General features: G+C 43.8%; 1 protein-coding gene across 3 annotated transcripts in view; it reads right to left on the reverse strand.

The window, feature by feature from the left end:
- FNDC3A (fibronectin type III domain containing 3A) overlaps window positions 1-11,315 on the reverse strand; it is a 300,433-nt gene that overhangs the window by 286,286 nt on the left and 2,832 nt on the right. The window contains exon 2 of one of the 3 annotated variants that reach the window (XM_019524325.1): window positions 6,989-7,145. The exons of 1 other annotated variant lie outside the window; for it this stretch is intronic. The gene's annotated coding sequence lies outside the window, so the exon portion shown is untranslated. Of the gene's footprint in view, window positions 1-6,988; window positions 8,284-11,315 lie in introns of those variants that run through there. One more of the 3 variants, XM_019524326.1, reaches the window with a different exon arrangement.

The following is an 11,315-nucleotide window of genomic DNA, read 5'->3' on the forward strand; positions in this document are numbered from 1 at the left end:
GGGTAGCTGAGAGAGTTGTGGGTTCACATGTATGGCAGTGGGGGGCACGGGGGAGGTACAGGTACATGTGTGGTGGGGTATGCATGGGACCTTCCCTACAAACATCCCCCCACACACCCCTCCGTTCCCTCATTGCACACAGCCCTTACCACCAGCAGCAACACTGGATGATGAGACCAAGGCTCTCATGGCCCATAACACCGGACTGTGCATGATTCTGGCAAGCCCTAGGACTGCATGTGGCTGGGCCTCAGGCAGGAAGAAGGGTAGAGCTGGCCTGGCTCCACAAAGCCTCTACCAGCCTTGGCTCTGCACTCCTTCTGCCCCATCCTAGGCCCCTGCTGGCTCTGGCCCTAGGGCGTTGTTGTGGGCCCTGAACTCCTGCCCACTCACTTGCGGCTACTTCCTCCCCCACCTGTTGCTGCCACTGCCCTTTCCCCTGCCACTTCCCTTCCTTCTCCAACTACTGCCACTGCTCCCCCCACTCCCACCCCACCCAGCAGCACGTGGTTTCCAGCTGCATAGCCAGGACGGCAGGAGCCAGCCTGGCCCCTGCTGTGCTGTGTGGTCCTGGCTATGCAGCCGGGCTGGGCTGGCTCCAGTGATCCTCCCCTCCCCTCCCCTCCCCCATTCTTATCTCAGTTTCCACTCTCAGATAGAGAGAGGGAAGGGGGAATAGCCCCATGGGTTGCCAGGCCAGAAGCCTCTGTGCTAAGCAGAAGCTTCTGGTTGGGGGCTGGGGCAGGGCCAGGCAGGCCTTGGTGCTGCTGCCGCCGCTGGGTCCTGCTTCTGCTGGCACCTTGTCATCTTTGACAGGCAGCCATGAGCAGATAATTCATTTTCTAACTATTTTAGGGAACCCATGGGCCAGATATAAGGGCCAAGTGGGCTGGATCCAACCTGCAGGCCATATATTGCACAATACAGCTCTGAGTTGTACTGCATGAACAGCTAGGTCATATATTAAAAGAAGTCTACACTGCAGAAAGATTGTGTTAGGTGAAACCAGCATACGCAGAGCTAGCTCTGGAACTGGAATCAGTATAGTCAAATTAATGCAGCATTTGGACAGGCTAAAGCAGCAGAGTTCATTACCTCAACCTAGCATTATGCTAACATGAATGTCTTGCATTCAAAAGCTTGCCTAACTTTGTCCCAACTATGCAGCTGATCCAATAAAGAGATATCACTTTAAGAAATCCTTGCCTCTAACAAGTAAATTGTTTTCAGTTCCAGGATAGTTTGCAGAACTAGCCCATGCGTCTGTCTGGCACTAAGCTTTGCCAAGTAGGCATGCCCTTAATCCAGCGGTTCTCACCCTGGAGTGTTTTAAGATCCTTTCAAGAGTGCCGTGGGGTGCAACACAAGGTTAGCAGTGTTAGGTGTGCAAAACAATTCACAAGATAAACCCAGAATTTCAAATAGGAAGTCAGTTAGGAATTAGAAAAGATCAAAATGTGGCAGAATACTTTTGCGTTCTTTGCAACCAAAAATTTGCTTCATTATTTTTCTGTAGTCAAAATACAAGTGAAAACTAAGAGCTGGTATTTTCTGAAGGGTGCCTTGAGACTAGAAAGTCAGGAACCACTGCCTTAATCTCTACTAATACAGAAAGAAAAAAAAGACTGTCCCTCTAGCCCTGTCAGTGCCCCTTACTCCCAACCCATCTTTCATCTCTTACAAACAATCTCTTGCTTCCTTCTAATTTGTTTTGCAGTTCCTGTTTTCCCTTCCCTTAGTCCAAACTAGTTTGGTTGCATATCCCATTTCCACCCATTAGGTGCATTTCATTCCGTGGAATCAGCTTGTGGGGGACTTATCCTGGTTGCTAGAGAAGAAAGGCCAAGACAAATTATGTACTAGGTCATAATGTGAAAGGTAGACTTAAAACAAGCTGCATATGACATACCAGAGTCTATCCATCACATATTTGGCTCCCTGCATTTCCTACAAAATGAAAGGTCAAGGTATTCTGAAAAACTCCCCCACTTAGCAAAGTTAACACCTTCATCCTCCTCGCTTCTTTCCTAGGATAAAGCAATGATCTGGGAATCCCAAATAAGATTTAAGGAGTTCCAACACTGTACCACACCCTGTATCAGAGCATATAAGACAGACTGGCTCAATGGTCTCTCAAAATGCAGCTTGCAAGGAGACAGCAAACACAAACATTACAAGCAGGATCCCTGGACTGGTCTTGGTGCAATGCCATTTGATATTTTTATTGACAGGTATAGATTAAAAAAAATTCTGATAACGTCTACGGATGACAGGCTGATGGAATAGAATTATCCGAGTTGCCCGACTAAATGGTCACAATCCAACATGAAACAAAAGTACAAGGTAATGTATTTGGGAACACAGAATGCAAGGTATTAATGGTATAAATGCTATTTTGGGAAGCAGCAATTCAGAAGGAATTAGGAGTCATCACTAGGGATCTGGGTTTTCTGTTTCCCACAGGAAAACAGAGAAAAAAAAAAAAGAAGATTCTCCATTACCTGAGGAAAGTATGGATTTATTTATTTTTAAATTAAACTCCCCCATAAATAATGGAGAAACCCGTGGATTTTGCACTTTTGCAAAGAGCTCTCCACAGGATGACAGAGTGCTAGCCTGCAAGGGGCTGGAGAGGGGGGAAAGCAGGAAGAAGGCAGTCAGGCAGGTGTGACCCAGTGCTCCAGGGCACAGCAAGGCCACATGGGTAAACCTACTTGCTGCTGCGAGGTACATGCTGCCCTGATGAGCTGTCCTCTGCCTGCGTGGCAGCAGCCAAGGGCACAACACCATGTTGCTGCTGCCACACAGGAAGGGAATGCCCTGCCAGGGCAGCACGGAGGTCACAGTGGTGAGGAGCCTCCCTGTTCTGCATGGCCCTGTTCTGCCCCACAGCACCAGGTCTCACCCTGTGGAGACCCCACAGGCAGGCAGCAGGACAGGGAGCTCAAGCCTGTGGTGGGCAGTCCACATCCACCCCCACAGCTGGGGGGTACAGCTCTCCCCTTGCCCCTGGGAGTGGGAGCAGTGGTGGGGAGCCAGCCTTGCCCTCTGCCCAGCCCACAGCAGGCAGACATCAGGTAGCTGGGGCTCAGGTGCTGCTGCAGAGGGGAGGGGCCTCTGGCACCATAGTCCTAGCAGCTGGGGCCCCCCCCCTCTGGCAGGGCATGGACTTGCGTTCTGTGAACAGAAGAGGCATAGGGAGCTCTGATTTCCCCATGAAAGTTAAAAAAACCCCAACAAAACCAATATACACATAAGGAGGTAAGTTCAATTTTGCAAGGTATGATATAAGAAAAAAAAGTCACTAGAGCCGTTATTAGTCTCATGAAACAATGCAAATCAAACCCTCAATAGTTTGCCAGGGAAGTCATGAACTCACCACTGCTATTTAACCCTAATGTTCTGTATCCAAAAATATAGTACAGGTTTTCCATGCTTGAGGAAAATTTCCATATACAGAACCTACCTATTGTGTGACAACACTTTGTATATAACAAATTTTGGGTATAAAAGTAAATACAATCTTAAGTGATTGGCCGCAGGTAAGTCTGTGGGGAGAGAGAAAAAAAAGCTGTGGGCCAGGGGGCAGAGGCCCCAGTGGCAAGGGAGGGGGGCTATAGGGGGCCTGCAACCACTCCAAAATGTGTTGTGGGTCCCCCAATCCCCCTCCCAGCACCACCACTGCCTGCCCCAAGTGCAGCATGGCCCAGCCCCCTGCCAGGAAGAGCCCAGCACTGCCTCGGCTCCAGCAGACTTACCTGGTGCTAATGCAGTCAGGGTCTTGGAATGTATCCCTATTTGATACCTTGTGAAGTGGGTTCCCTTTATGCAAATTCAAGTTATGCAGTTTTTCAGGAAGGCATGCACTGCATATCGCAAGGCAAACTAGTATTGCCCTGTGTAAACCAGACTGAAGTTTACTTATCATAGTCCTAAATCATACTAGAGCAGAGGTCAGCAATTAGTTTTGGTTTTAGAGCAGAGTGTCACTAGGATCAGGTCAGAAGCAGCTGAATGTGACCTAGGACTGAGCTGCAGCTAGCACTTCCCCATAGGGTAACACATGGGGAGAGTTCCTACAGCTGAAGTCCCCAGCCACCAAAACCCCCAAGTCTGCAGGCTGGATTCAATGACTGCAGGCTGCTGACCCTTGTAATAGTCTTGTACTTTGCAAGATTGTTACAAAAGGATGGGCTCAACTGTTATTTTAGAAAGTGATTAGAAAGTTGTATTTTTACATTAGTTTCCCCCCCCCCAAAGCATTCAAAGAGAATGCATTTTTTCATTTTCAAAATTTTATCTGAAACACTAGTTCAGACCAACAAGATGTTGATAGTTATTTCTATATTTTATACATAAAATAAAGTTGAAAGATTGGCACAAGATTTCATGAACATTTAAGTTTTAACAACATACACAGCTTTATTGTAAGGAGACACTTAACAAAGGAACTTCATTTGAAAGACTTCGCTCATCTCTTGAGTTTTCACCACTTTAGGCACTAGGCAACCAGAACCTGTGATGCAACCACAGATTTTCATTTAATAAATGTACTTGTAAGCATATGCCTGACTTGAAGTACTTGGGTAGTGAGATATATGATGTTTGAGAGCAGGCCCAAAAGCCCACAAAGAAAAATACTATTAAGAAGCCACAAACAGGATAATCATAAACTCTCTCTATGCAGTATGACATTGGAATGTGAGCTGATAAACGGGGATGGTACAAACTGAACCTACCTTGAACCCACTAGCATAAGTAACAGTGCTGAAAAGAAAGTTGCATGTTTGATGATAAGGAAGATGCTTCTGTGTAAGAACTGCTCAAAGCCTATTATTGTGTAGTTATAAAAATTAACAAGACCATAGATAATAGTATAGAAATTCTCTACAAAGCAGACTTAGTGCTTCAAAGACACAGCTGGAACAACCAAAGATACCGTCCTCCCTATTACCTAACATTTCAAAACAAGCATATAGCCAAAAGCCAGTTTGAACTAATTAAGAATTCTCATACTAACCTGATATCTTGGGAAATTCCCACCTGCGTGCGTATCGTGTCATGTGCACTAGAAGTTTTTAACTAACCATAGAGGTTGAGTCAATTAAGTGTAAAATCTGTGACGCAAAACTGTCTATATAAACTTGCTTACTTGTTATCAAGGGGGGGGGGGCTGGTTCTTGGAGGAGATGGGCTACTCTTTGTTGTTGTATGAATGCTTCAATAAAGAGCTTTGAGATAAGACCTTGCTGGTGTTGCCCGTCTTGCGGTCAGACAATGGACCTGGGAAGTTGGGGTTCGAGTCCCTGACAGTAGTTTCATGGAAACTGATGTAGCTGAAGAACGTAAGTGACAAGTTTGCGTATCTGGCTTGGGAGTCTTACATACCAATGCAAACAGAGACAAGCTTCATACAGACATGGTCCAGTTGTGTACAGAGGGCACAAGAATTAAGCCTTCATGTACTCAATTTGCACCATAAAACTGCATCCTCTTGTGAAGCATGGATTGGAACTCTGAAAGTAGCCACCAACATTCCTGACAGGCTTCTAGCCTATACCGAAAACTAGATTCCAAATTTCACTTCTAAATGTTGGCCTCTAACCTAGAAACTGGGTTGCCAGAAGTGTATTGTAACCACATTTCTATTCTTTTTTTAGTCATCTTTAAAGTTTCTAGCATTCAACTGCAGAATAAACGCACATGCTATATTCTTTTTGTTACACTAAGACAAGTGATGTTGTGTAGTTTACAAAACAACTGTAAAACAGAGCCATCATCAACAGTACATGTATTAAGTGGGTAATAGGAGCAGCATTGGTAGGTTGTAACAGGGATTTGTTAAAATGAACCCAAGAGCTAGCTTCTTGCAAAACAAATCTGGAAGATGATATTAAGAGCAGGTTAGTTAAATATAGACTAGGACTATTGCAAACACTAGAGAGGAAAAAATGCAAGAGATGAAGAGAAAGCTGAAGTCTAGACAGGAAATACAGAGATACACAACTTGGAAAAAGTTGCAAAAATAGCAGAGATGGAGAAAAATAATCCAACACACACGTTCACAACAGGAGGCAGACACTTAAAATAGTACAGCTGAACAATACCTTTGCTTAATACAGGTAAGCACTGTTGTTTAATGTAAAGTTTAACCATGGGATACTAGAGGGTTTGTTTCCACTGCAACTCTAGTACTGGGAATTGTACCTTTATGTCGGTTAGCTTCCCAAACAAGTCAGAGAAGAGACAATACATACTTTAAGCAGCAGCAACTGAAATGACATCCTAACAAGAACAAAGACCCACCCACCCAGCATCTTCAGCCTGTTATTCAAACTCACACGGAACAAGGAGCAAAAGATTAAAACATAAGTAGAAGTTCCACAGCTGAAACACCACAGGCATATGGAAGGACTTTACAAGGCACTAGTCTGTATCTGTAAGCAATGGTGCCAGTGAAAAGACAGACAACCATAAGGTGTCTTATCTGACAACAACAACAACAACAACAACATCACATTCTGATTAACTAGCTTTAACAGTTTATAGTCAACTTAGGCAGAAGAGTCTGAACTCAGACTGCAATAGAAAGATGCAGTTAATAAACTCCATATAAAAATTAAACACGAGATTTTTTAAGCAGAACATATAAAAGTGAAACTAAGCATGTGTGACTGATTTTATCACCATAAATGCAGCTGAGGCACTAAAAAGTCCCTGACAAGGGAGCATATTGTGACTGGAACCCAGCATAAAGTTCTCAGAGAGAATGAGAAACTGCTGGCAGACTCAGATCAATAGTAGAAAAGAAAATTAGAATTTGCCAAGCCAAAGTTAAGAATGGGGGAATAGACAGTGTTCCAACATTATAGGCATAATTGAGAATCCAAAAAATACCATTAAGGAGACCAGTAGCAAAAAAAAAAAAAGACATGCTGAGCTTCAAGCCAGAATCCAGAAAGCAAAAAACACAAAGAGCTGCACATACTCTGACAGGGAGGACAATGCCCATATGGCAAAAGATGCAAGAAATGCAAAGAATTACACAACTTTGCAAGGGCCGGAGGGCATGCACTGCGGACAAAGGATGGTGGTAGCATCATTAGCGTGGATGACTTTTTTCCACTGCAGCAGAAGACATCAACCTGAAAGTAAAATGAAACACTTGTTATTAATTTTAATTGGACATTGGTACAGAAGCTTATATGTTGACAGAAAGTGCTGCTGACATTAAGTAATGCCATAGAGTAGAAAAATAAGTAAACTGCAGGGCTTACAGTGGTGAACTCATCCTCATTATAACAAAATAATGAACTAGATTTATGGGCAAAGAAAAAAAGAAAAACCTGTTACAGCAACAGAAGAAGAGAAGCCAGTTAATGGTTAATATAAAACAAAAAAGTCGCTATCGTGTTCTCACCGGGAAAGGTATGCATTAGAGAGGCAAGAATACCCAGTGGTATGGAAAAGGTTAAAAACATCTTCCAAGGGACAGGGATGTTCTTAGAGTATAGAAATGAGCTGAAAGATCCGAGTTTCTTCGGCCATACAGAAGAGACTAAAACCGGGGCTGAGTAAATTCACTGCTGTGGGTACACCCCACTGTTGCTGCAGAAAGGGACTGAAGCCTCAGCTTATGTAGAACCCCTTGCTTCCCTCTCCAAATTAAAATATTTAATACAGGGGACTGTCTTCCCTTTCTCTAATACTGTATTTCTTCTCTTCTGGTCTAAGAGACAGAGGGATGCAGTGCTCTCTGGGAATAGAGAGCGATGTATAGAAATGCATGTCTTGCCTCACTGACGGAGATTCCAGAAAGATGTCCAGTGGTCACAGGATGCAAAATTTCACTAAAGAGTTGAAAAGGCCCAAGCCTTGAAGTAGTCTGTGAACAACTTAATTCTATGCTTATATACTGTGAGTATCTCTAGAGGAGACTACTGACACCATCCTTTTACAGCAGCAGGGAAAACTGGAGATTAGCAGCTTAGTCATCACATGCACTAGCAACAGCTACCAATATGCTTAAAAAGAGCACCTGGATCTAAATAAAGTTGCAAGTCTTCATAAATGGAAGGCTAATTTTAACTAAAACCAAACAGAAATGGGCTAACATCATTGCTAGAAAGGGCCCTTGTAATTTTATTAAACAGGAACAATATTTCATTTGCAAATCATACTAGTCTAGGAGATACATACTGGCCGCAGACTCTCTAGAAAAATCTAACAGAAACACAGCAGGACAGAGTCCAGAGCAAGACAACACAGGCCAGACTCAGAGGTCTAGGAGTGCCCAGAAGTTTAGTTCTGTAAGAAGAATTCACAAGCCCAAGCGAGGCACCTAATTTTGCTATACCATAGAGGTGGAGAGAAATGCACCTAGAATTGGGATTCATAACATCCAATGCTGTCAGGGTGTGTCAGGTGTACTCTCAGGACACTTACTGGATTACAGGGACTTGGGACCCAGGCATACACAGTTTGTGAATCCCAGAAATCTTATGCATGAGACAGGTAGCTAAACACTCAATTCAACTCAAGATGGCACCAGCTTTAGGCATGGGTAGCAGCAGAACTTTGAGTGCTTAAGTTTTAATCAGTAAAATTACTTAGGGACCTAAATGGCTCAACAGCATTTTGTGGACTCTTGAACTTAGGTGCCCACATCCTTTTTCAATCTGGCTGCGTGCATCTTATTTAATAGTCCGTACTCAGTGTGAACTGTTATTGCTAATGGAGCAGTTCAGAATTAGAACCCACAGGAAGGCAATTCCCCCTATACTCACAGTATTAATTCAGAGACAAACTATCATAAAGACTCTAGGATGATTCTGCCATGTTACAGAAACTGCTAAACAATCTTCAAGCATACTGTTAACACTGAAAAACCTAAGAGGAGGGCTAAAGATGTTAATTTAAGGATAGTATACGACACTGGGAAGCTATCAAGACTTGCTGTCCTATATCTCGGTATAGGCAAGAGTCCACGTTTATAGCACAGCAAACATGGGTCTCACAAACATGGAGAGATGTAGGCACAGATTTATTTACATTGACTGGAAATTAAAAAAATAAGAGTTATGTAAACACCAAGGTTCCCTCTAAGATAAGTGCGTGCGTGGCTGCGCACAACTAGAAGTGTGGCCGTACACAGCTTTTTCAAGGCTATGTAACAGGAGAGGCTGGGGTGGGAGCCTGGCACAGGCTCTACCAGTTCAGGTGAAGTGCTCCACTCCCCCACATCAGGGCTGGGGAGCGGAGCACTTCCCCGGAGGCGGTGGAGCCTACACCAGCCCCCATCCCTGCCTTGCCTCACCTTGGAGAGGAGCCGCTGCCTGCCCCAGTGAGGCTCCACTGGCTAAGCAAGAGGCAGCGGCTCCTCCCCGAAGGTGAGGCAAGGCAGGGATAGAGGCTGGGATGGTGGGGTGGCGTGGGCTCCGCCAGCTCCAGTGAAGTGCTCCACTCCCCAGCCCTGATGCAGGGGAGCAGAGCACTTCCCCAGAGTCAGGGAGCCCCTGGCCCCGGTCTTTTGTAAGTGTCCCACACCGGACCAAGGTGGCATGCTCATGGACTGCTGCTCCTTAGAGGGAATAATGGTAAGCACTATGGGCTATTAATTGTAACTTCCCCAAGACAGCTGTAGTACCTTCTAGGAAAACGAGACAATGATGCATATCAAGCCCGTTTTTACTAGGCATGGTCATATCCAATAGTTAGCTGTAGTTTCTAGTGGATAGGAGTTTAAGCAGTATGCAGTGAAGTTTAGTTTAGATATATTACCACAGAATTGCCAAACCAACTGGTTGGTGTTAAGTGTCATAAGATTACAGAACAGTACCAGTTACATATATCTTATCTTTTTTCTATAGATATTTAAAAAACAAAAAAACAAAAAAACAACAACACTGAACTAGAATTCCTGCAACAATTAAAAGCCAAGGTCAGAAAAACTGAGGACTTCAAATCTTTTTTTTGTTTTTGTTTGCTTATCATACTTAGTACCCATGAAGTGGCAACAGCTCTTTAAACATGATGCAAACAGCATACAAGACAGAAATCTCTAATCATATACACAATGGTGTCATAGAAGATTGGTCTGTAGTCTAAACGGAGGCTTCCATCACAGATCGATGTTTCCCGAGGGAAAGTAGGCAACACCTCCTCGTAGAACAGAAACAGAGGGCAGGAAGCATGACATTTTGCCAGGAAAAAAACCTCAGCTAAGCAATGACCTCAAAGTTTGAAACAACCGACTCACAAATCATAACATTGCCAGAACAAATGATCTACCTGACAGTAGCACTGACATTTTAGAGACAACCAAGTGCAGGAAGCTGCGGAGAAGACCCCAGAACTGACATGAACATTGCTAGCATATTTAGTTAGCTAGTTATAAGAGTATCTGTAAAGGTCACATACCAGTCCATATTAAATTTTATATAAACTATTTAAAATTTTGGCTATAGAAGGAAGATGCGATTTTAGGAACAGTATCTTTAAGTGATTTAGTTTCCCAGGCACCAGAAGTTTCACAGAGAGATGAACAGTATTTGTGCTTCTGCCTTTGAACTGCAGTTGGAACATGAGCACTTAAGGAAGATCTCTTTTCAGCACCTCAGGCCCAGAGCAATTACTGATCACTAGAGCAACAGTTGCTTTAGCTGGATTCCTTCAAGCCAATCTAGTTCAAGCAACTATGCAGCAAAAGAACACTTGAGCTATGCAAAACAGTTTACTGCAACACAGTGACCAAATTAGCAACTCATCACACTGCTTTAAACTTTAGTAGTGCAGTGAGGCTAACTTCACTACAGCACTTAAGCTTCAACCAAGTCCACATGAGTTCAGAGTACCATATATTTCAAAATAAAAGATTCATTTGTAGCTGGTAGCCCAATTTGGAAGAAAACTCAAGTTTACAGCTTGTGCTAACACCATGGTGAAGGCAAGCCCTAAGCCTTGAACTGGAACTAAAAGGATTTCCTGTCCTATCAAAGTATGAGTTTAAAAGGATTTTTAGAAGTTTGCACTGGATCAACAAGCCCAAGAGCTTTTAATATTTTCTTCCACTAAAAAAAAAGCATATGCCCAATTATGTTAGAATACTTGGCAGACTAGTGTTTATGCCACTCATCTGTGGTATTGAGACAAAGAATCAAATCCTTGCTGTCAGGTTCAGACTAGGCACCTGAATTTGCATCTCCATATCCCAAACAAATGCCCCAATGACTGGGCTATTATTTGGGGGGGGGGGGGGGGGGGGGAAATAACAAGGGAAAGAGGGGGGAAAACACCACATAAAATTTTCCCTTCTC

The sequence above is a fragment of the Gavialis gangeticus genome, unplaced genomic scaffold (genome assembly GCF_001723915.1).
Source record: "Gavialis gangeticus isolate Ggan-Ray unplaced genomic scaffold, GavGan_comp1, whole genome shotgun sequence".
NCBI classification, from domain to species: Eukaryota; Metazoa; Chordata; order Crocodylia; family Gavialidae; genus Gavialis; species Gavialis gangeticus.